This window comes from Drosophila mojavensis, unplaced genomic scaffold, assembly GCF_018153725.1.
Source record: "Drosophila mojavensis isolate 15081-1352.22 unplaced genomic scaffold, ASM1815372v1 contig_80, whole genome shotgun sequence".
Taxonomy (NCBI): domain Eukaryota; kingdom Metazoa; phylum Arthropoda; class Insecta; order Diptera; family Drosophilidae; genus Drosophila; species Drosophila mojavensis.
Window position 1 is genome coordinate 7,586,242 of NW_025318906.1, and position 25,487 is coordinate 7,611,728.

Sequence of the window (25,487 nt, forward strand, 5' to 3'; positions counted from 1 at the left end):
AATTAACATAGAGTAAGCAATGTACTGTTAAGCTCCGTCGCAATCTTACAGCGCTAAGCTGTCAGCGTTTCATTTTCAGCCGTGTTAAGCCGCAAGGTTAATATTAAGCGATTAATTGTGCTTTAGACATGATTTGATTGCGATTGTATTATGCCTTTAGAAGTTCTAAGTGCTTAGGGCATTTTGGTTGTTGAAAATTTTCAACAGCAACGTTAAAAACAGCTTAAAAATTGAGATATGACCTGCAAACTGCTTTGAAAGCATAGCAAGCTCTAGCATTTTTATAGAGACTTAATTAACCTTACTCACTTAACACTCAATTTATACATTAACTTAGCAAATTAAACAATTAGTGAACTTTCGCAACTTTTGCAGCAACAGCCAATTTGCATTTTGTCACCAACAATGGCGGAACTATCGACTTGCTCCATCGATGTTATGCTCAACAGGTGCTGTGAGAAATGCAGTCCCTGTTAAGGTATGCAGTGCAGGACTTAAATTTTAGCAGGGGCCTTCTTTAAATGTAATTCCTGTTAAGTTATGCAGCAGAGCAGCGTTCACTGTTAAAAGAGTAGTTCCTCTAATACTTTAATGCCCAGCTGCACGATCACACAGTTCACTTTACATTACTGCACTGCACGACTGACCTTGAAGACTGACAGAAGGAATGCTATAGCTGCTGCCCTTTATATAGGGCAACTTCCACTCAAACACTAAGTCGCTCTCAAATGTTGAGCCCGACGACAGGTAGACATCGTTTCAGTCGAGCATAAAGAGACTAATGGGAATACTCTCTTCTGCTGCAAGCATTCTAGCTTCGTGTTACTTAAATATAACTACCGAATGAATACTGCTGCATGCATATAGACAACTTAAATGATCTTCTGTAGTTCTTCGTCTCTTGAGAGTCGGAGAGTCAGACGGAGAGACACTTTGGGATACAGACAGAAAGAGATAGGCCAGATCTAGCCTGAAATAGGCTAAGCTGGCTGCACTGGAGCAGAGTAATGTAATGTTAGGCAGCTATGCTGACTGTTAAGACTGATTATCGTTAACATAAGCATAAATAATGCCTTTGGTATTATTAGCATAAGAATTTAATGAATTGTATAGTATTATTACTTCATTATAAATGATGTCAGATCGACGATTCTTATATTCCAAAACTAGAGTATTTAGAAAGGTTGTAAAGATAAGCCAGCACTTGACACCACTTCCCTGTTTGGTTTTATGGGACTTGGCCATAAGCGTGTCTTAAAGTGGCTTTAAGTTTGGCCACTGTGCATCCGACAAAACTGAAACTTGACTCACATAAATTCTGAATTTTATATATGCGATGCAAGCCAAAAACTACCAACTTTTGACAGTTATTCTGTTGTTGTTGTTGTTAGTGAGATACTCTAATCCCTATGTACTTGTGTGTGTGTGTGTGTGTTTGTTTTTGAGCCAGACAGTCGCAGTTAATTTCACAAATCCACAGAGCACTCGTGTAATCATAAAACTTTGAACACTTCAGGGCTGCGTCAATCATTTGCATAGCTCTCGACCCCTCGACCCCCCTTGTTTTAACCCTACAGCGGGACAACATGCAGCGTAATCCCTTCAGTAATACCCGCTGTCTATTCATAATGAATGCATTATGTGAGCTCACAGGCAGTTGGTGTATTTTTGTTGCGCTAGCTAGAGGTATTGTGGAAGCGCTGGTTACACAATATTTTTAGGTAATATATATGATAAAAATATAGGTGCAGATTAGGCTAACAAACGGAATACTTTTTAAAAAAGGAATACATTCAAATTTTATTTGTAAAATAAAAAATAATAAAATAAATCATACTTATAAAATATTAGCTATGTGTAGTATGCTCTACTTACTCTTTACGGCCTAAAATAGACAGGTAATATAATTATCTTTTTTAAATTTAAATTTTTAAACGTTTTAACCCTTTGCAAAAAAATAATCATTAATTATTTAATTATTTACCTATATAAAATTTCTCCCCATCTCCAATATTTATTACGCTCATTTCCCTTTGATGTGCCGAGAACACGCTTAAGTTGCCAGTCCCAAGTACGTCCAAGGCTATAATTATAAAGTAGTAATAAATGAAATACAAATTTTACACACTCTCTCTCTCACACACTCACACACATGCTACCTAGCATTTTTGCGCTTTGAAGGCAGAGCTTGAAGTGGGCAAACGGTAATGGAGATGGGAAGTTAGAAGTGCACTAACACTATCTCACTCGCACGCACGCGCCTCAAAAGCGCTGCATTTGGCATGTGTTCGTCTCTGTGTGTGGGCGATTACATGCGTGTCTATGTGTGTGTGTGCGTGTCTGTGTATACTTCGATGAGGAAGCGGGCAAAATGTTGTATTATGCATAGATTAAATTCTATTTATAGCTGGTATAACAGCTGTATTGCAACTCAGCCCCAAACTATGTGTAGATGGTGTATAATTACACAATATATAGCTGTCGGGGGGTCAGCAATGCGAATTAACAGCTGTAAAGTTGCTGCAGTTGGTTTTTCATCGATCCGGTTGAATGAATTTTATATTTTTGCCTTAATTAACTTCTTACCTTTTTCCCCTCTGGCATTTTGACATTGAACAATGCGTGTTAAATTGACTGATGATGAATTTTTGATGGAAATATGCAGTTATGCAGTCAATATATTTCGTTGGCTACTGTTATATACAGATATGTAAATTATCGCATATGTCAGCAAAATAAGCTATCTTAACAGACGTTTGAACAGCTTTGCACTGTTAACATAACATAACATCAAAGCCTATTCCAATTTAACATAAGCCTTATCTGTGCAAGCCGCTCCTAAAGCTCAGCTTCAAAGTCTTCCATTGCATAATTTAGCAGTGACTGCAATTTCTCACAGCACCTGTTGAGCATAACATGGATCGCGCATATCGATAGTTGGCCAATTATCGGCAAGCAAAATAAGTCTCAGCTGGCCCGACAAATTAATACATTTTCGGTTATTGATTAATTTGCAAAGTTAAAAGTGTTGAATGAAGTGTTCAAAGTAAATCAGTGGAATTTTGTCAAGCGGAAACACAATCACGGCTTATAACACAGCTGGGAATTTCTACAATAAGAAATTTCGGCTGACCTCAGCAGTGTTGCCGAAACTTTTTCAGCAAAAGTAGCAAAACCGAAGGCTGAAAGTAGCTAGAAGTAGCCAACTTTCTTCTAAAATAGCTGAAAAAGTAGCAAAAAAGAAAACAGTGCTGTTTTTTCATAAAAAGTCAACTTTATTAATTTAATTCTGATAATATCTCATCTATGACCACCAGCTCGTCATTTTCACCATTGTCGCTTTTATAATTTGCCTTTTTAAGGTAGTTGGGTGGAACGCTATACTCATAGCAACATTTGCCATATCGGCGTAATCCATATGTTTTGTGGACATACAATCTTAATGAAACTTTCAAAAAGTGATCATATGGCTAAAATGTGTGTACATTCCAAAGCACAAGTCTCTAGTACTTGAAATGCGTTTTTTACAAAATGATGGCGTCAATGGGTCAGGGTATAAAAACTGATAAGAAATGAATTTTGCATAGCATATTAGAAAGCTTACCTATTCTTCAGTTGTAGTATTAATGCTACACAAAGCTCAGTACATTTAAATCATTTACATTTAAAAAGTATCGAAGCGAATTTTGTTATAAGTTCGCTTGCATTTTAGCTAAATTTAATATTTGAAAATAGCCAGATTTGTAGCTAATAGCTGTTTGAAAATTTTTGTAGCAATCGGCCTTAAAAAGTAGCCAGATCTAGCTACAAAATAGCTGATTCGGCAACACTGGACCTCAGGTGAGCACGCACCATTTTCACAGCATTGCGGCGGACATTTCTGTCGAGCCATCAAATCTTCGCTTTGGTATAATGAAATTTTCTATTTGCGGACTAAAGAGTTTTAGCGGTGCGCATAAAATTAGCATAAATCGTGCCCGCATCAAGTGCGGCGTTTATGTTTACTGCACGCCACAGTCGCTACAATAAGTCTGCACAGAGGCAAAGTTAGCGATCCATTTCAGTCAGTCACTCAGCCCGGCTCTCCCTCCGTCAGTCTCGCACTCAGTCAGGCAGTCAATCAGCTAGTCAGTTAGTCAGTCAGTCTGGCAGTCTAGCAAGCAGCCACAGTATCCTTCAGTTCCACTTGGCTTGGCCTGATTCGGTTTGATTCGGTTTGATTTCGAATTCAAAAGGATATCCGCTTCGCTGGGCTGCCGTGTGCCTAGCTACCCGAAGATGTACACACACAAAAAATAAAACAAATATTGTGCAGGAGAGTGTGGAAAACAGACGACTAGCTCATACCACGTACATAGCCTCGAGTTGCTGTACAATCAGTAGCGGTATGAGAGCTGCCTTCTTAATTAATTTACGTGTCGATAATCTATAATATATATATTCTATATTGTTGAGTCATAGAAATCATATCCTTTGTTGTGTATTACACACTTGATTATACCTCTTAAATACTAATGCATTTTTTAAAGTTAAATTAAATATGAGTAAAAAATATATAGTCTAAAGAATAACAAATAATAGAATATATTAAGTAATTAATATACAATCTTTATTGTATGTGAATAAAAAAAAAAAATAGTTATGAAAAATTAATAAACAATATACAACCTAATAAGTATGCTATATTAAATTATATTCTCCAGATGTAAAGGAACCTGGAAATTTTGACTCAAATGAAGATTCTCAGTGTAATACCAAGTTTTTTGCATATTATTAAGCATATTTACCCCTGATTCCATTTTTCCAAAAAAATTCTACAGGGTATCCAATGGGAAACGAAAACGTAAATCGAACTTGGAAACGTCGACGTTCGCTCTGAATTGAATAGTCGAATAGCCATAGCCCTGTTACGACTGCGGTCTCTGCTCCGAGTAGGCGTATCCGTGACAGACCGTTTCCAACGAAATTTCCCACGTAATTGATAAATTTGTGAAAATGAGGCTCGAGTGTCGCTCATGCGTGCGCCAATAATTAAATATTTAACTGCCAAATCATTTCGTTTTTGGCTTGGCTTTCGCCAAACGACAATTTCCAAATGTTGCTCAGCTAATTTGCGCATCTTCTTCCACTTTTATTTATTTATTTTTATATTTTTCCATTCTCTTCGCCGGTCACACACAATGAGCATTTGTCAGAATATTGAAAGGAACGCGTCCTACACACAATAAACTGGCAAAAGCAAAGCTATTAAATGCGTCATTGAGCAGAATTCCATGGAGAATGACGAAAAAACTGACGAAGAAAACAAAAATTAAATGAAAAAAGAAAAGAAGACTCAACTTTAATATTGTATTTTGATTTTTCCTTTTTACCTGTTCTTTTTTTATATATATTTTTTTCTGTTGCCCCCTTTTTTATCGCCTCGGTTCGTTCATGTTTCATGCTACGTTTGGCGTTTGCCAAAAAACAACAACAACGGCTACAAAAAAGTTGTCAGCTCGCTAAGGTGCTCCATACGTATACAAGAGCAAACACTCAGACACACGTACATATATATATATCCGCACATATACATACATATAATATACACCTATGCCATTGTGCTATGCTGCATTGTGGCCGAATGGGATCCTTTTCACGGCATAAATTTGTCATATGATATAGTAAATTGCAGTTGGGTTTATTTAAAAAAATTTTTTTTATTTACTTTTCTTCTCTTTTTCCATTAATGTAGTAATTTAAATTAAAATTTATTTATATATTAAATAATATAATCAAATAATAATTATTATTAAAATAATTTTTGAATTTTTAAAATATGAAGCAAATTAAAAATTTTTAATTGATTTTTTTTTAATTCAAAATTTTAAGAAGAGCTCTACTTTTTATTAATTTTTAAATTTAATCATTAACAGAACTTTACTACATTCAAAATTTTACATTTCTTACTACTACCCTAAATTAATTCAACCATAAAATGAACGTTAACAGCTGTTAACTTAACAGTGCGTCTAACTACACTTTGTTAAAAGTTAAATTACGAATCTATTATAATAAGACCAAATCTACTTTGTTTCATTAAAAGCCATAAATGTTGCCCATGGTGCCTACATAAGTTCCGGAACTTTGCTCATAATAGAATTTTCAAGCATTTGTTGTTGTTGCTCTTTTGCCGGCAACCACAAATTGCCTTTTTCGCACGTTGATTGATTTTTGAACTTTTTTTTTTTTTTTTTTTTAACTTTATTTTATTTTTATTTTATATTTTTTTTTGTTACTGTATTGGACTCAGGCACATGCCGACGCACACTCACACACTCATAGCCACGCTCAAGTACTCAAGGTAGTCAAAATCAAATCCAAACACAAAAAAAAACCCAAAAACATTTCTTATAAAAATTGCTACGGTAACGGTAATTTCCAATAGTTTCAAGCACATAATTATTTATTTATGACCATATTTGGTCTGCCCTTCCTCCCTTCAGGTAGTTACTGTTGCTGTTGCTGTTGCAAATGTAATAGGTCAGTGAAAAAGCCAAGAGTCCTGTTGCTAGCCGCCGTTCGTTATAAATATAAATAGCAATCGTATGACGTCGAGCGGTTCATAAAAATAGAAGGCATCAGGTATAAGACACACAAAAGCCGTGTTCGACGTGTATGGAAATACGATAACTCATAAGCTTCATTTGTGGGGCAATTTGTTGTCCCATTGAGTTAAAGTTAATGCGACATTTGGGTATTCGCATAGTGTGAGTGTTATGAAAAGGGTTTCGGCTTATACCTACATATAGATGTATATACATATATTTACGTATGATATATATGTACGCTCATTAATTGTTCAGTTCAATAATTGAATGATGAATATATATATGAATAAGCGATATTTCGAGTGCTGCACTCATTGATGAGGTAATACAAACATTTATAAAATACTCATTCTTAGCGTAAAGCTATTATTCAGAACGATAAATGAATGCAGGGTATATATAATTTTGTGTGGTATAATGAGGGGATTTTTTTTGAAACACGATTATTAATGCGTTTTATTTCAAATTGTATTTTTGCTATAGTAATATATAATATTTATCAATCCGAGATGAGATATATATTTATTGGACAACATTTCTTATATACTTTTTGAGTAATTTTTTTAAAACTGATCATATATTAAATTAAATTAAGCTTGAATATAATTGTTTTAATTATTTAATTTTATTATTTATTATTATTTATTCAATTATTTTTTTTTATTATATTCATTATATTAATATATTCATAATATTAACTACTTTAATTTGTCATTATTTATTTGTTTGTTATTTAAATACTGCCCACAATTTAGATACACATAGTTATTTCAAACTATTTCTACATTAATATCTCTATAATGTATATGCGTATATATACTCCCCAGCTAAACTAGTCTACTCTGAAGCGTAACGTTAATGGAAGTGCAACCACAACTCATATAAAAGAGATTAAAATCAAATAATAAAATAGCTTTTAGTATAATGCGCAAGATAAGAGTATTCATAGTCTTTGCTGCTCGCATACTTTCAAACGGCAGTGTTGCGTTTTTTACACTTCGAGTGTCGCCTGTCGACTAGCGAAGATTAACTAGTCTTTGGCCAATTTCTATTGGTGCGTTGACAACATTTGTGACGCTTCAGTGGGGCTCAGCTAATGGCCAGCACAATTGTCTTTCAGCATAATTAGCTGGAATTGTTCTTGCGACGGCTCCCCTTTGTTGGGGCCAACGGCGAGGTTTGTTAATTGCTGTGGCCGGTAATTAAAACGAAATTAAGCATTCCGCTAAATGGCACTAGACACGTGCGCTGTGTCTCTGAACTGCAACTTGATTGCTCAATAAGACGTCTGAATATAAAGGGAGAAACGGGGGGAATTGCGGAAAAAAGAGAAAAAGAACGTGTTGTAAAGGCGTGAAAGCAGCGCAAACACTTGGCATGGCACACAGTGTGTGTGTGTGTGTGTGGGTGTTAGTGTGTGTGTTAGGGTGGCAAAGGAATACAATCAGCTTGGACCAATATTGATAGAGCTCTGCGAAAGCAAATGAAAGAAGTGAGTGTGTAAACGGGGGACAAATATGTTGATTATTGCTGAATACCCTAACAAAATCAAATTTAGATAAATTACTTAATTTAAAATAGCTGCTACTTTTATTAAAAAAATTAATATTATAAATTCTCGATTAATTTGTATCGTTTATCGGTGTTAGATGAAAGAGATTATTTCTAACGTAAAGTTTATTAATTTGGCTTACAAAATATATATAATTAAAATTTTAATATGATCTTAACATTTATCAAAAACTTGCTGAATTATGTATCACAATAATAATACAAAATTCGGAAAGTTATCGATAAATGTAAAGGTCATTTTATTATTTTAATTTTATATATATTTTGTTAATAGAATACTACAAATCTATGGTCTCTAAAATGTTTTGTATTGCAATTTAATTAATGGTCATCATTATATTTATCGATAGCTTGTAAATTTATGTTATCGTTTCCAAATAATACTTTTAAAATCATTATAATTGATATTCAATAATGTATTCTCTGTAATAAATTTGATTTTGTTCCCTATGCTAATATTTATCGATAGCTTGCCAATTTATGTTATTGATTCTACCTTAGGCATCATATTCTCTAATGCTTTATTCTCTTTCACAAATGGTATTATTTCGATTACGCCCCATCTAATATGAAATAATATATTTTTAGATTAATTTACCAAGTTTTGCCTGTAGTCAAACTCATTTTTCCGTTTACAGAGTATCATATCGAGATTATATGTACTCTCCGGCAATTGTTGCAAGTCGTGAGCTTTTTCTCTTTTATTTACTAACAATGTACCAATTTGGTGAAGAATATTTGCGGCATTTATCGCAAAAGCTTTCCATGTGTGTATGTGTGTGCGTATATATATTCTTGTACTTGATATATATTTGGTCGAGGTCGGTCGATAGAGTAGAGGTTTGAGCAAAATGCACTGAATGGGTTTTCATTAGGCGCTGCCACGCCCACACTTTGGCCACTCGAGTTGCCATTTAGTGGGGCTGTCAAGTTAACCTCTTGACTGGCGCACATTGTATTGCCCGGCTGCTGGGCTGGTTGCTGGCCTGGCCAGGGCTGGACGGTTGCCCCCAATGCAATTTCCTAATGGAAAACAGTTTTAAATTTCCACAATCAAATGCATTGTATGAGCTGCCACAGCAGACAAGTTGCGGCAATGGAGCCGAACAATACCTTTTGCCTTTGTTCTGTTCGGAGCACATTGTGGAAGTCCAGAAGTCGTACTTGAGGCCGATTCGGCTGCCGGCTGCTGTCCCCAGCGCTGACATTTGAGGCGCTGGCCCGTAGGTAATTCTCGGGACTCCACAGAGTCATACATCAATTACTGTCCCAGCAAATGGCGTTCAATTAGCTTGGCTCTGCAGCAGTTCCGGAAGTCTCGACGTCTTCGACGTATTTAAAATTTAACAAGACTCAAGCAGCTGCACGTTTTTGTGATTGGGGCCGGCTTCTCCCAGCTGGGGAGCTCTGGCATTTCGTCCTTTTTGCTGCTGTCACGTTGGCCTTTTGCATAATTAAACCCAGGGCTAATTTATTTCTATTCTGCTCGGCATAAAATGCTGATGCCAGATTTGCTTAGGCCGAAAAAAAAAGTAAGAAGAATCGAACATTTTTCGCATAGCCACAATTAATTGATTTAATATTAAATTTCCTTATTCGCTCTCCTCTACATAGATGCATACATACATACATATATTCTCATGTGTTTGGGGACGCGGTCTCAACTAAATTCAATGTGTCAATCAGAATGCAAACAAATGCCAAACAAACCCCAAGAGTCACAGAGAAGAAGAACTCAATGCTGAGAAAAAAAAAATAAAAAAAAATAAATAAATAAATATAAATATTGATGTTTATAAAAAGTGTCGGCTGTTGTTGCTGCTGGCGAAAGGAAAATGAAATGAAAATAGGCTGAAAAAATCAGAGAGAGGAGCGTGAAAATTCATCAAGTAGAATATCATAAATACGGCTCAAGTCAGAGATATCTGCTTGTGCAGATCTTTCGATTTCTTTAATATAATTTATGTGCCAACGCTGCTATGCCTAACTTATATTTATGTAATTTAGTTTTTTGCTTTTTACGAATTTGAATTTTTTAACATTTCCTACAAATGGCAACGCGTTGTCGCAGCTGTTGGCCACGTTTCTACGCGTCAATGGCAGCTGACGCCGGTAGTTGTCAAAAAAATAGAAATATGTAACGACTACGAAATGCACTTATAAAGAATATGTAGAAAGTAGTATAAATAATATTATTTTATTTATAAAAAAGGATTTATTAAATTCTGAGTGAACAAATGGTAAAATTTTCATTAATTATTCTTATTAATGCAAGATTCCTTTAACAGCAAATTTCCATGTTATCGTCATGTTATGCTATTAACAGCATTAATAACAATTAGAAAGAAAAAGGTACTAACGACTGCAAAGATTTTTATTGCTGATGCCTTCACTCCAACATTCATTTCATTATTGTATTTTTTTCTAGCACGTACTTATATGTATGTGTGTGTGTGTATTTTATTAGTTTTTTTATTTTTTTTATTTTTTTTTTATTTTTATTTTTATTTATCTGTGTTGTTGTTGAGAATTTTATTATTCATTAATATATACATACATATATACATGTGCATACATGTATGTTTTTTTATTTTTTTTATCCAGTTTTTCAAGAAAAATATATAAGAATTTATACAAAAATTGAATTTATATATATTTTGTTTTATTGTATTTTTACTGAAACTGATTCAAATAAATTGATTGAAATTAACTTAACAAATTTAGGCAGCTAAACCAACCGTTTGCAGTTTAGTGTATTTCATAGAATTCCAAATAAACTCTAAAAACTGTTGCAGCGGCACGAAATCGCAATTCAAAGCAACTCAAATAGAAGAAACAAAATATAAAAATAAATAAAATAATATTGATTATGAAATGGGTGTGGGAATGATTTTGGCTAAATGAATGAAAGCCGAAAACTCGGCAGAGTTTAAGCTGGTAATTTATATGCGTACTCTGGTGAGCTCAACATTCTATCAAACCTGCTGCAACGTGAAGGATAAACACACCCATGCCCACACACACACACACACACATTAATATGCATATTTTGTAGTACGTGTTTTTCCTACCCAAAATAAAAAGAGCGAACAGTCGAGCGCTGGAGTCGGGGCAGGTATTGGGTAACACAGAGAAAAAACTGAATGAAAATGCAAGCTGACATCTTTTGCACTTTGTATTCAATTTACATGTGTATGAGCGAAAGGCAATTCACTTTTTTTTTTATGTTGGTTCCCCTATATATGCATATATACACATATATAAACTGACAAATTCCATTTATGATATCTTATATAATAACTGTCAGAAACTTTTGCAGTCATGGGTCAAGCGAGCCAACTAATATCGTTTTTCTGCAAGTTTTTACTCTAAACACTTTTCTCAACTGTTTTTTTGTGGTCATTGCTGAACTTTTAAATAAGTTTTTTATTTATGTTTGCATGCGATCAAATGCTATTGGTTTTTTTTTTGTTTACCAATTTGTATATGTTTGCTGAGTCTTCTAGTATTTTTTCCTATCCAGCAGCAACAGGCAAACTGAATCCAAGTTTTGCGCTCATTGCAAAAAATTATATAAAAATATCAAAAGTTTTTGGTTTGTTGTTTGTGTTTACACAATTGTGAACCTGGCTTTTATTTGTTATCATGCGCAGACTAAAGACTAAATCAGCTGAAGTGTTCTTCTGAATGTCTTCCTCAGTTAAATAATATTTTCTAGTATCTTGTTTGTGATGCCTGCTGAAAAATACCGTTAGTTGCATAAATATGCGCTTACTTTGAGGAACATATTTGTATAACTTTATTTGCACAAAGCGAGTAGTGTGTGAGCATGTTATTTGAGCAGGTTGTTAGCATTCACTTTGAGATGTTATTCATAGGAATTTTTATAGGAAGTAGAATAACAAAAAATTACTATAGTTTTTCGTTTGTAGTTGCACTCCAATATTTCTTTGAACTGAATTGTCTAGAGCAGTAGTAAATAATAGATTTAATCAAATTTTGATAAATTCATATTGAACTAGTTGACTATATGAATTTAAAGCATATATACGTGCAAAGAAATTCAAATGAAGTGAGGAAAAAGCCTATGTGCCAGTCAATCAAAGGGCCAAATAGGTTTATCTAGGTTCTTAGGCCTACTTTAGTTTATTTTAAATCTAAAGGAAGTGTTTAATTTATTAATAAAATCTATTAAAAGGCTTAAGCTAAAAATAATATTTTTTGATCAAAGTTCTAGACTAAAAATAGTATTTTATGATTTTATTTTAAATTTTAAGTAGAATTAAAGGTTATTCAAATCTAGTTGTTATGTTTACTATATATTAATTTTAGTTATGTTTGATTACAAATTAAAATTCTTATATTTATATTGCTGTAAAAAATAAAAAATAAATAATTATTCATAAGTTTATATATAAATATATTTTAGAAAATATTGAAACCTTAAAAAATTTTATATATTTTGTTTTGCTGTTTAGTTTTAAGGTAATTTATATCTTTTAAATCTTTAAATGTCTATTGCTCCACACAAAAATACTTCCCGGCTAAGTTTGCATACCTCTTCCATACGCCTAGCACAATTTTCTAAAAATCTTCTGCAGGATATGAGACATGCAAAGCAAGAAGGAAATATATAAAAGAAATACAATAAAAAAAAAAAGAACATCAAAAATGTTTGTCTCATTGCCCGAAGGGTCCGCACTGCGGTCTGATGATGTGCCCGAACAGAAATGGGATCTGATCTGTGTCTGCAGCGTTATTTCGTATGATATTTTTGCGGTTGACAGTTATGTTTGTGTTGTTGTCGTTCGTCATTTTTGTATATATATATTTTTTTGCATATAGTATTTAGGTATTTCGTTTTCATTTGCAGTTTTTGCAATTTCGAGGCTTGTCTGCGGACAGCAATCTAAATTGATAAGCCCAAAGGACCTTGGCCAGCCGAGAGTCGAAGCAATGTCTTCCGTTCTTTGTGCTGACATTTTAATTACAATTGTGTGTATGCGTGTGTGTTGAGGTGGTGTGTGTGTGTGCTGGGGACATTAGGCTGTTCAATTTACTGTCTGCCGAGACATGTAAATGCGTGTCAATGCGATTTAGGCAGTCAGACCGCGTGAGAGACGCGCACTGAATGCGCCTTCTAATTGGAATTGAAGGGACTCAAATGCCTGACAGAAGCATTCGCCAGAGCCAGAGTCAGAGCCAGAGTATTCGGAACTCGTCCGAAACTGTCGAAACACTCAATTTGGGGACTAAACAACGACAACAACAACAACAACAGCAGCACTTATCAGCACGGCCAGAAACATGTGAATGCCAGGTGCACAGGCTCTCGAGAGGGTGGGTGAGTGAGGGAGTACCCCTACTGAAGTATCTTTCACGCGCTTGTTTCTCCATTAAGCGTCGACAAATTGCTTACAGCATTGGTATGCCAAAAATTCATTTTGTGCCATATTTTGCACACATTCTAATTTGTTTTTATATTTACTTATATATATAAAAACACACAATCTCACCAATACACACACATAGACTGTGTTAAAGTGTATTATGTCGTCTTGATTGTGCGCTGCGTATCATTACAGGAAGCAGAGTTTCCTCATCGGCATCCTTGGCATTATCATCGCCTGCCTGCCAACGACAAATTGCAGGAAATTGACTACAAATTCACTTGACACACACACACACAGGCACACGCAGATTCACTAAGTGATACGCAATCACACAGAGACACTCACACACACAGACACAGACACCCACTCAGCCCTCAGCATGGGCATTTAGTGTCACTTAATTCGCTTCTAACATTTTCATTCTCTTGTCTCTGGGATTTGACTTTTATCTTATGCATTTCTTGCATTGTCATCTGTCTCGCATTTCAATGAAGTATTCAAGCAAAATTTCTCTTAAATTCGAAGCACGCAGTGCACTAAAATAACGAAAAGCTGGCTGCTGGGCTTTGTTGAATGAGAAGAAGTTTAGAAATATATATAATTTCTTAAATATATATGAAAATACACAATGTTTGGCTGGTTTTATTAAGTTTTATAATTTGTATTTATTTTTATTTAATAATATAAATTTAGAACATTTTTTTTTTTTTAATTTAAGTTCAACAAAATTTGTATTGTATGCATTTCATTTATTTATTAATTACTATTTTTTATTTTCTTTAATTTTATTTATTTAACTATTTTTATTTTTTATATATATTTTTTTTATTAATTTTTTAAATTGTAATTTTTTTTTTCATTTTTTTTTCATATATATATTTTTTTATTTATTTTTATTTTTTTTTTAAACTATATATATATTTAATTTTTTTATTTTTAAGCTCAAGCAAAGGTTCTATCTTGGGGTTTTCAAACAGTTTCTGAAATTCTAATTCATATAAATTTTCCTAAAATTCTGTAGGCCCTATTTCTTATAATATATACATATGTACATATATTTAAAATATAATATATTACTAAAATATACGTATGCGAGTATATATAAATCTTGCCCATGCCGATCCCATGCCCAAGCTTTCCACTTTGCATTTTCTCTGACTCTTTAATGTGTCGTGTCCCGTTGCCTTTAGTTGTTGCTGTTTTGTTTGTTTCTCCCTAACGATTTAACTTGGCTTTTGATTCAAGTTTTTGTTCTTGTAGTTTGTTGGCAAACTTGAATTTATTTTCTACTCAGCGTTTCGTGTTGGCAAAGACTTAGCGCGATTTTCATTCAGCTGAACTTTTGATTCATTCATTCGCTAATGCGGCTCAAATAGCATTTCCTATTCAATTTCTTATGCAGCTTATCAATTGCTGTTGCATGTTGCAAGCGTTGCAAGTTGTAAGCTGTTGCATGTGTATTTGTGTGGGTGTGTGTATGTGTGTGTGCTGTAAGTGAGGAATCTGTGGCTGCTGTCAGTTGGTATCGACGATTCACTTCGTCTGCTTCCTTACAATTGAATGCCTTACGTTCATATTGATTTGTTCAACAATCTTTCAATTTATTGACATCAAATCCCATTTCCGTCTTCAGTTTCCATTTATATTTTCCATTTTCATCTTTTTGGCTTGTTGTTTTTTTTTTTTTTTTGTTTCTTTGTGGTTTCTGAATTGGCTGTTGGAATTCTTTTGTATTTGTTTTGTATAAATATTTGCTGCCTGCAAAATCGACATATGCATAGCTTACATATGCACATTTATAATATATATGTTTCTCTTGTTGCTGTTGTTATTTGTAGCATTTTTTACGGCTAAAACTATGCATAAATACAGTGCTTATCATAATTATAGCCCACTTTTAATCCACTGAAACGAATCGGCTGAAAACTTTTCCCAAATGGCATATTTCCTCAAAATTTTCAAAAATGAGTAGTTCAATATTTCAATTATGAATGGCAAAAAACTTTTTCACTTAAAATTCACGATTTAATGATGATTTCTTAAAAAGAAGTAAAAAACAAAGAAAAAGCAGCACCATTTTCTGTATCAAAATTATAGCCCATATTCATATTTTTTGTAAAAAAATCCGAATTCGTTGCGGATTGATGGAAAAACTAATGTTAATACTTAGTTCAGCCTCCATTTGCCTTAGTTAACTCAAAAATTCTCTTCCTCATTGAAACCACTAAATTTAATAAAAGGTCCTTTTCGAAACTTTGTTATTTAGTCATTGTCGTTTAGAATTTGCATTTTAAGATATCCAACTGTCTCCAACTGGCGATTTTTGGCATACACACGTATTGCAAGATTACCCCAGACATTTTTATCGGGTTGAGATCCGAAAAACATGCTGGCCAGTCAAGGACATCAACATGACATTCCTCCAAACACTCTTTTGTACGTCTGCTCACATGGATTCTGGCATTATCCTGTTGGAAAACCATTGGTTTCTCACGTAATTCCCTTGAATATGGAATGAGACTACTATCCAGAGCCTGAATATACTCTTCACTGTTCATTCGGTTCATTACAAACTTCAATTCCCAGGTACCAAATGAAAAAAATGGACCCCAAATCATGACGGAGCCACCTCCAAAGTCTGTCCTTGAAAAAACATAGGATTCTTCCTCCAATCATGCTAATAAGTATCAAACCCATCAGGACCATCCAGGTTAAACTTCTTCCCATCAGAAAATGTGACCTCTTAGGGTAAACATTTTTAAATATACTGTAAGCCAAAAGACGATGATTCAAACGCGTGTATGTCAGATCGGTCGCAGTATGTCCTTCGGCAAAACCAAGTCGAGCAACCTTGTGGCGACTTAGCAACATGGATGCTTTGGTCAGTTTAGACCTATTTATGATTCCTGAGCTCTTGAGTACTCGCCAAACAGTCATCGCTGACATAGATTCGCCCACATGTGAGGCCAAAGCTGTACAAGCGGTTGAGCTGTTGCTGGTTTTCTTAATAATTTTGCGTTTATCGTGCGCAATTAGTAACGGGTTTCACCCAGTGCGCCTTCTTGATCCTTATTCTTCGGGGTTATCCAAAAAAATTTTAATTACACTTTGATTTTTTTTTCAAAATTCGTAAAATACTCGAAATAGACTCTCCTGACTCGAAAAGTGAGAAAATACGGCCCTTTTCATAATAAGATAATTGTTTTCCAAGCGGCATCTCTTAAAAACTATCTAAATTTACTTAATTACAATGTCTGTAAAGCCAAAAGTCTGTTCCGCACTTAACAAACTCAAATTTGCGACAGTGGGCTATAATTATGATACACAAAAATGCAAGCAAAAATGCTAGCACAGAGCAAAAGTTAACGGTTCTTTCTTAGTTTTCCATAAATTGAACTAAAATTTCAATAAAATCTACTAAACATGCTCCACTCTACAAAGTGCTGTAAAATTTATTTTTGAAAACCCTTAAACATTTTGTTAAAACTGGCGCAAAGTTTAAGTTGCTGGGTGGGCTATAATTATGATAAGCACTGTATTAGAGAAAGGCAATGCATGCCAAATGTGAAACAATTCAAGTGTTAAATAAAATTAAATATTCAAGAAATATATTTGGACTTAAAGTAAAATGTTCAAGTATTTAAAAATGACCAATATATAATAAATTATATAAAAAAATAAAAAGATATTTTGCAGTGAAATAAAGTTTACTAATTTATAAGATTTAAAATTTTTTTTATTTAAAATTATCACATACATTTTTTAAATGGTTTTTAATGCAAAAAAAAAAAAAAAAAAAAAAAAAAAAAACTATTTAATTTAATTTAATTTAAAATTGTATATGAATATACAAAAATAAAATGAAATAGAATTTGCAATTATTTGTTTTGATTTAATGATTTTGTTTTTATTTTTATTTTTACTTTTATTTTCATATTTAAATTAATAATTATTATTATTAATTTGTCATATTTAATTTAAGCTAAAATTACATAGCAAACGTCTTACACGTATAAATACTATTGCTCAGCTCAACCACTAGATGGCGCCACATATGCATCTCTCCGTCTCTCTCTTTCTCTTCCAACGGAATCTCCCCTCTTTCATTTCATGACGTCTTCATTTAGCACTTTTGTAGACTTTTCATTCGGCTGACGTCATAAGGCCACATATGACGTCATACAAAAGCTCTAATATTTATGTATGCGCAACGCAATGAAATGGAATTGAAACATTATCATGAACACGTGTTTCACAAGTTGGCGCCAAATTCTTGTTGATTACACGATTTTCGTTATTTTGTTTTGTTGTCATTTTCTGGGTTACGCGGCCGACAGCTCTTACGCTCTTGCGCTCTGACAGAGAGAGATAAAGTGTATGTGTGTGTGTGTGCGTATTTATGTGTGCCTCTGTATTTGAGAGTTTGTATTGTTATATAACACGTGCTCGAATACACTGTGAAATATGTTGCTTAGCAAATATATTTATGTATTTCAAAATTAGAATTTAAAAAAAAAAAAAAGTATAAAAGTATAAAAGGGGAAATAAAAGCTACAAGTATTTTTAAACATTAAGGAACAATAATAAAGAATAATAAATAAATCGATACATAAACATATTTCAGAACATATTTTTCTTGTATAAAAAATATAAATTATATATATATAAATACAAAAAAAAAATATAAATTATATATATAAAAAAATAAAAAATAAATTAAATTAAAATGAAAATAAAATAAATATATTTTTATTTTTGTAAACAAAATTTATAAAATGGGTGTTAAATTTGCACCGCCTAAAGATTAGTGACTAATAAAATTAGTAATTATTTTGATAAAATAAATAACAATATCAAGAAAAATATGAACATTTTTATTTATCGTACACTTTTACTTATATTTCTTAATATTAAACACTATGAATTATGAAAATATAATCTGGTATTATTTATATATTAAATAAATTTATTTTTTGTAATTGGTTTTTGAAAATTTTATATATTTATTAAATTTTATAATATTTTTTTGTAATATACTATTTTTTTTTTAAATTAATTTTTTAACGCGTTTTTAATTAAGTTATTAATTCCTTGTGCTCAATTTCTTAATGCTGTAAAGCCTCGACAACTCTAGCTGCTCGTACTAGTTAATTTCTGTGGCCACAAGATTTAAGAGAGCAATGAGCTAGGCATGTAAAGAGCAAATGCTTAACAAGGAAGTTGCTACACACAGTACACAGCACACACACACACGCACACACACGCGGAGCTGTGGGCCAGTCGAAGTTGAGTTTTGTGCGTTTTGTTTCGCACAGGCTTCAGTGACAGTTGCTCGGCTGTGGCCAGTGTCAAAGACGCCAAGATTGAAAGTCAGTCAACAGCAGCAGTCGCTGTCGCCGTTGCCGTCGCAGTCGCAGTCATAGCAAGCAGCGCAGTTGACGTAGCAGCGGGCAGTTAGCCACGTTCTTGTGTGCCGCCATTCAGTTTGATGCAGAGCTGCGCGACGTTCTCATCGCAACGTAACAAAAACGCAGCGTTCGACCGAGACGCTGTGTACGTTTCCGTTTTCGAGGCGTTAACAAACCAAAAAGAAAAGAAAAAAAAAAAAAAAAAAGATATAATCCGAAATTGTCAAGTCTAGCGCGTGCCATATAATGTGGCGTGGATTTATTAATTAACGAGTGCAAAAAATAGCAACAGCCAATGAAATAATAATAAAATGCTTGTGCGTGTCCTTGAGTCTGCAGCCGTCTAAGAGTCGTGTGCGATTCATTCAAGTAATAAAAAATATAAAAGCAAAAAAAAAAAAAAAAAACGAGTGAACAGCTGCATTAACATGCAGCTTAATCAAAAGTGTGGGAGTGTGTGCGTGTTTGTGTGTGGGTGTAATAAATAACAAACAGAGTATATAAATATATGCACGAGTTGGTGTGTCGCATTTAACTGCATTTTTATAGCATACTTTTGTGCGCAGACTTTGAAATAACCTTTGCCAAGTGCTTTGGCAGTCAGACATTCGTGTATTGACATGTTCGCATCACATTTTAGGTCTTATAATATGTAAATACATGTACATGTATATATGCATATATATATGTGTATTTTTTACAAGATTTCCTTTTAATGAGCCAGCTGATAAAAATCGATTAACTCAGCGAAAGTTTCTTATATTTGTCTACTATATTTCATTAGTGCGCAAAAAAATGCTGGGGCATACAAATTTTTGTTGATTTTTTATATACTTTTATTCTATTTATTTTTAATTTTAAATTTTTTTAATATATTTTTTCTCTCGCATTTTTGCATAAAGCAACTAAAGTTATTTTAGTGTTTACTCAAAATGCTTTGCTCTGCTCGTGTGCGTCGCTTGCCTTGACACATTTCGCTGGCAGCAGTGCCCGGCGTTTCAACAACAACAACAACAATATTCTACGCTGTCTTTTGCCTCTTTTTTGTAATTTTTCACAGTTTCTCGTTAGTTTCGTCCACGTGCGCCACTAAGTAAACCAACTTGTATCACTCACACAAGCGCAAGAGCACACACAGACACAATACACAGAGACGGGAATGACAGCAGAACCATTTTTTCAGTTAGGCTTTATGACACATCTCCCTGGCTGTTCTCTGTGGCTCTGTGTGTGTGTGTGTGTGAATCGTTGTTTAGTGTGCAATTCTTGTATTTCGTTTGCTTCACTACACAACAACATTCATTTGTTTTGCTGTCTCTGTCTCTCTCTCTCTCTCCCTCTCTCTTTTATGTCCTGTTTTTGCCGTGGTCAAAGTTTGTTTTTGTTTTGCTGTGCATTTTGATGAAAAACAAAAGCATTCGATCTGCTGCATATATCTATTGCAAATTACGTGACCCACACGCGTACGCACACGTACATATACACACACACACACACACACACACACACTGAAAAACAACAACACGTTCTTGCGCTCCACTCTCGATAATTCTTTTGCTGTTGAGCATTTTATAATTTTATTTATGACACCTTGAATATTTCGCGGACAAGGAGCACCGCTCTGGGCTTTGGGCGTTGGCTCTTTGGAATTTTTACTGACAAATTCATAATAAAGAATTCTAAGGCTTACTTTAACATTTAACAACATGGCGCAAAGAGAAAGTGAAATGAAAAAATTTGTTAGCTATTTTATCTCTTTTTAATAGAACATCTCCTATAAAATTTGATTAAGTCAACATTTTTTTAAATGGGTTTATGAGTATACCATATTTCTAGCTTGTTTCAAATTGTTTAAAATCCATTGTATGCTATGCGAAAGAGGCACAAAAGTGCCTCTTTCTGCCAGCTTTCTGTGTAGCCTTATTCTGAAAATAATTATTAGTAGGCGTCTCTGAATATAGAAGTATATTGTTCGTATTTCACATACTTCTATTGTTCGAGATTTTGTTCTTTGCTGTGGGATATCCCCTAAAGTTTTGCCTTGGGCTCTATCCTTAAATTTTCTTTTATCTAGGCTTTGCTGTATTAGAAGTAGACATCCGAGGGATTTCATTTATCTGTCTTTTTCTTTTTTCTTGTTCTGTAACTTTTGCCTTAATTAGTTTACATTAAATTCTTATAAAACATTTGCTTTACTTTCTGAAAAGTTTTATATTATTATATTATATTTAGTTTTATATTATATTTAACAAATTATGTTTAACAAAAATTACAAATTAAATTTTCAGAATTTGTATGCAACGAGAATTGCGGTATTTGCTTTAAGAAATATTTTAAAGCCTTTCTCTAGCTCAACTTTAATGCGCTGCATATTAACAAACTATTTAGCCCAAATTTTCGTTTGGTGCCTTGTTTTATCTATCCGGCTACCGTTAACGGTAGAGCGCTTAAGCTCTTCCAAGCAATATCTGTAGCTGTACCTACATACATACATATATGTATATGTATGTGTGTATAGTATATAGTATATATGTTTATAGTGGCTTTTAATCTCAGAGCCATTTGCATTTAAAATACATTTTTTATACCATTTTCGTATGGCTCGCTAAACTTTTTGCCATTTAAAGCTAAAATGCTGAGCTTATAAAGTATTCAAAAAGTCACGAACTCAAATACATGAATTTTTTGTTGTTGTTGTTTTGGTATTTTGTTTTATTTTTTTGGTTTGCAGCCACGACAATTCGTTAAATTGGCCTTTACAGAATTTGCATACCAATTAACTTTAATATATATATATTTACTTTGCTCTGCCTCTGGCTCATTATACTTGTAGCCGGTGTCAGATTTAAGCGCCAAGTCCTTTGTTTGACGTCGTTGTCGTCCACATGCCCTCGATATAAATCTGTGCACATTTTGTAGCTACAAAATTGCGCATTAGCTGCTTAGATTTGCACACAACAGTTAACCCGTTGGGAGACAGAGAGAGGTAGTGACAGAGAGCGAGAGAGAGGCAGAGAGAGAGAGAGTGAGAGTGAGAGGGCTATACATAAGTTTTTGGTTACAAATTTAATTAGATTTGCGGTTCTGTGAATGCGAAAACTTGTTTAAAGTTCGGCCTTAATTTCGCCCCGCAAAATTGCGTAATTTAATTCAAATGCAGTTGATTAAAACAATTGAAACTTTTTCCAACTCGCAGTTGGCCATTAAATTTAAGCGGAAATTAAAACTGTGCGTTAATCAACAAACCTATTGGCATTTTAGCAGCTAGCAAGCACAAAATTTTAGTTCTGACGGAATTCATGAATATTTGATTTCGTGCAAATAGATTTAATTTAAATATTGTGTGCATAATAAAAGCAGAGCTGCGCAGCTACAAATATAACGGAATAAATTCGTACAAAATTGAAATTCATTATTGATGGAAATATAAAAAGCTAATCCGATTAGGGGCGAGGGCTGTATATATAGGCAATATAAAATGCATAGAAAATACTTGATTGACACTTATCAAAATAGATTAAAAATGTAAATTATATAACAAATATTTGATTGACATTTATTGATAATCTTTTTAATGGAAATATAATAGATTATATATATACATGACAGATTTCTTTGATATAGTTAGATTATATATTAGGTTAAAATAAAAAAAAAAAAAAAATGTTTTTCTATTTATTCGTAATTTTTTTTTTAGTCTTTTTTAATAATAATATTTTAATTTATTTTTTATTTTTTATTAAACAATTCAAAAAAAAAAAAAAAAAAATCAGATTTATATTATAGTTTCCCAATCAAGAATAACATATTTAAAAAACCTATGTCGATATATATCGATATTCATTCCTATTTAATTCTTTTTATGAATAATTACTTTATTTGTAAATCTTCTTTTCTTCGTTTTTTCATAATAAAATTAATTCATATCTTTATCAACTGTATTTTCAACATTTACAAAGAATATTAAGTATAATATAAACTGAAAAGCAGACATATAAAAAGCGGCAGACCACAAAATAAACAGAAAGTCGCGCTGCACACAATTTATGGGGCACACATAAAAATAATATTAAAAATCATGTTTATACAAGCAAAAAGGCGTAAAAAGTGTATAAATGTCTGCCTCTGCTTGCTTATCAAAGCATTTTAACAGCCGCACGCGAAGAGACAACAAACATAAAAACAAAAATAATCAAGGCGACATACGCGGCGTATGCGCAATTTGATGTTTGATAAAACAACTATTGAACCAATATACAATATATATAATTCCGCAGAGTATATGAAAAAAAAAAAGAAAAACAAATGTATGTAAAATGCCGTATGCTACTTAAGTCAATGGAAGTGTCAGGGTCTAAATACCTAAAGACAGGCCAAAAGCCAAGTGAACAGGATAACAAGAGGACGTACGGACAAAAAGCCCAAAAGAAAAATGTGCGGACGAAAAGTTTTTTTGTAGGCTTTTGCACAAAAAAGAAAATGGGGAAATGGGAATGGGAATGTAACAGGCAGGAATGACAGCACAAAGGTTGAGAGAGAGAGGGGGAGAAAGAGAGAGTGAGAGAGAGAGAGAGTTAGAGCTCGAACAAGGCCAACAAAACTTGGGCAAAGGTCGAGTTAATCTATGAATGTGGCGCATACACGGCAAATTGCCTAAACCGCAAGTTGCAAAAGGCGCATGACATGGATAGGCAAATATATATATGTACTGATAAATATATATAAAAATATATGTATATATCAATATATATTTGTGTATACATAAAGTTCTAGTTAAGCCAGCTCAGCTTAAATTAAACTTGTTCGCTTTTAGTTCAAGCATTTTGTTATTTATGTGAGTTTTGTAAGTGCTTTAAGCAATTCAACTAACATTAATAATTATCCATGATCTATACCAATTATTAACATGTGCTGATCACATTACGTATACGCAATGTCTGCCACAAAATTCGATTGATTGGCAAAGCGTCAAACCTCGATTTGTTTTGTGCTCAATGACGCAAAACTGTTGACGGAAATTGCTTCGATTTAGGTCTAAGTCCAACTTTTAATGCCTCTTCAAGTTGAGCTCGGATTCAATTTGGGGTCTGGACCTGAAATGCCTATCTATGAGATTGTTTGGTATTTATGTAATTTGTTTTACCAGTTGCGTTCAGTTCTGTCTTTTGTTACTTAAGAGCTGTGATTTATGGATTAAAGTTTGGAATAGATGAGTGACTATTTAGATAATGTGTGGAGATTGGATTGCAGGCATTTAGGAAATGAAAGCAGTTTATTGGTTTTTGTGTTTTTGTGGACTATTTGCTGCCCCAAGCCCAATGGCTTATCAAATGGAGTTTTGAAACTATTGAAGCTTGATTTAAGTCTTATAAGGTGTCTAGATTTTGTTGATAAAAATCGTAAAAAATAATATTCACAATTTTCGTCTTACAAACAACTAATTTCTAGCCGACATTTTGGGCCATAAAATATAATATAATATTTCCTACACATAACTGAAGTTCTTAGTACTTTCTCCTTCCCGTTTCGCATTACATTTTGGCCAACCTGCTTTATATTTCCATTTCACTGCTTCTCTGTGTGTTACCTTCTAAATGCCTGCCATCAAATTGGCTAATAATATTTAAGTATATTCCGCTTACGGCTTTGGCCATTCGCAGCTTTAATGTCTAGCCATAGGCCACGAAAAGCTATTTGGATTTCGGTTTCAGTTTTGGTTTTTGGCTTACGCAAACATTTCTTTTTTTTCCAATGATATTTTGGTGCGTAACTTAATATCGTAATTATGTTAGAGCAAATATCATGTTTTACATCTGCCCGCTGTCAGCCACAGAGCCCCCCGCACTCTTCATCTCTCTATGAACACATATATTTGTTCATTTTGGTCACTCAGGCGAGCAGAGAATGCTTTTTATTATAATCGAGGGAAAAATAGGCAGTGTGTATGTGTGTGTAGGCGTCTGTGTGAATTTCTCCCTTGTTTATTGTTGCTGTTAAATGGGTGGCATATAGCTTAGTCCATAACAGACAACTTAACACGCTGTCTTAACTGGTCGCTCTAATCCGCAAACTTACAAGCGACATCTTGTTCTTATTTGTATACCCTGTGAATCGGAACAGTGCTGGATGGGGTGTGTTAATTTTCAATTAGGTAAAACACATTTCTTTTAGCTGATTTATAAGCCATTAATCACACTATCGTTAGTTACACTTGTCAAGGAAGAGTTTTAATTGTAAATAGATAATTAAAATTAATTGCGAATAAGTTAATTTGGTATTGACCTTCTGATTCCTTGACACCATCAACTAGTTTCCGGAAGAGCATTGAGGAATTTACTACCAACTCTAGGGTCACCCCAGGGAAAATCCTTTGCTTCCTTTGCTCGACTGGTACTCGAAATTATTTATTATATACGAATTTAAAACAAAAGGAGCTACAACCAGTGCAGTATAAAGTTTTGTATTTGAAACAAAGTGTGTACATGTCTAACTTTCTGTTAACTGTCTCAAAGTCCAACTACTTT

At 33.5% G+C, this 25,487-nt stretch overlaps 1 protein-coding gene across 6 annotated transcripts in view; it reads left to right on the forward strand.

Annotated features, from left to right (window-relative positions):
- The window catches only part of LOC6579046 (potassium channel subfamily T member 2), a 158,416-nt gene that overhangs the window by 15,796 nt on the left and 117,133 nt on the right, over window positions 1–25,487 (forward strand). The window contains exon 1 of one of the 6 annotated variants that reach the window (XM_044010412.1): window positions 19,049–19,332. The exons of 3 other annotated variants lie outside the window; for them this stretch is intronic. The gene's annotated coding sequence lies outside the window, so the exon portion shown is untranslated. Of the gene's footprint in view, window positions 1–19,048; window positions 19,333–25,487 lie in introns of those variants that run through there. 2 more of the 6 variants (XM_032729555.2, XM_044010420.1) reach the window with 2 other exon arrangements.